This window comes from Etheostoma spectabile, chromosome 4 (assembly GCF_008692095.1).
Source record: "Etheostoma spectabile isolate EspeVRDwgs_2016 chromosome 4, UIUC_Espe_1.0, whole genome shotgun sequence".
Classification (NCBI taxonomy): Eukaryota; Metazoa; Chordata; class Actinopteri; order Perciformes; family Percidae; genus Etheostoma; species Etheostoma spectabile.
The window spans coordinates 36,636,467-36,636,832 of NC_045736.1; the positions used below are offsets into that span (position 1 = coordinate 36,636,467).

At 43.4% G+C, this 366-nt stretch overlaps 1 protein-coding gene across 2 annotated transcripts in view; it reads right to left on the reverse strand.

Annotated features, from left to right (window-relative positions):
* The window catches only part of lamb3 (laminin subunit beta 3), a 29,659-nt gene that overhangs the window by 16,893 nt on the left and 12,400 nt on the right, over window positions 1–366 (reverse strand). The gene's annotated exons all lie outside the window — the stretch shown is intronic.

Here is a 366-nt window from a genome sequence, read left to right on the forward strand (position 1 = left end):
TGAGACGTCTCACTCTGGAGCTAAAACAAGTGAGACGTCTCACTCTGGAGCTAAAACAAGTGAGGTGTCTCACTCTGGAGATAAAACAAGTGAGACGTCTCACTCTGGAGCTAAAACCAGTGAGACGTCTCACTCTGGAGCTAAAACCAGTGAGACGTCTCACTCTGGAGCTAAAACAAGTGAGATGTCTCCCTCTGGAGCTAAAACAAGTGAGATGTCTCACTCTGGAGCTAAAAGAAGTGCAACGTCTCACTCTGTAGCTAAAACAGAGACCTAAACACACAGGGTAAAAACAGGATCTGCTGCAATGTGCAGTACAACATAAATATGGTGTTTTTTGAAAATGAAACCATGTAAACCTATTCT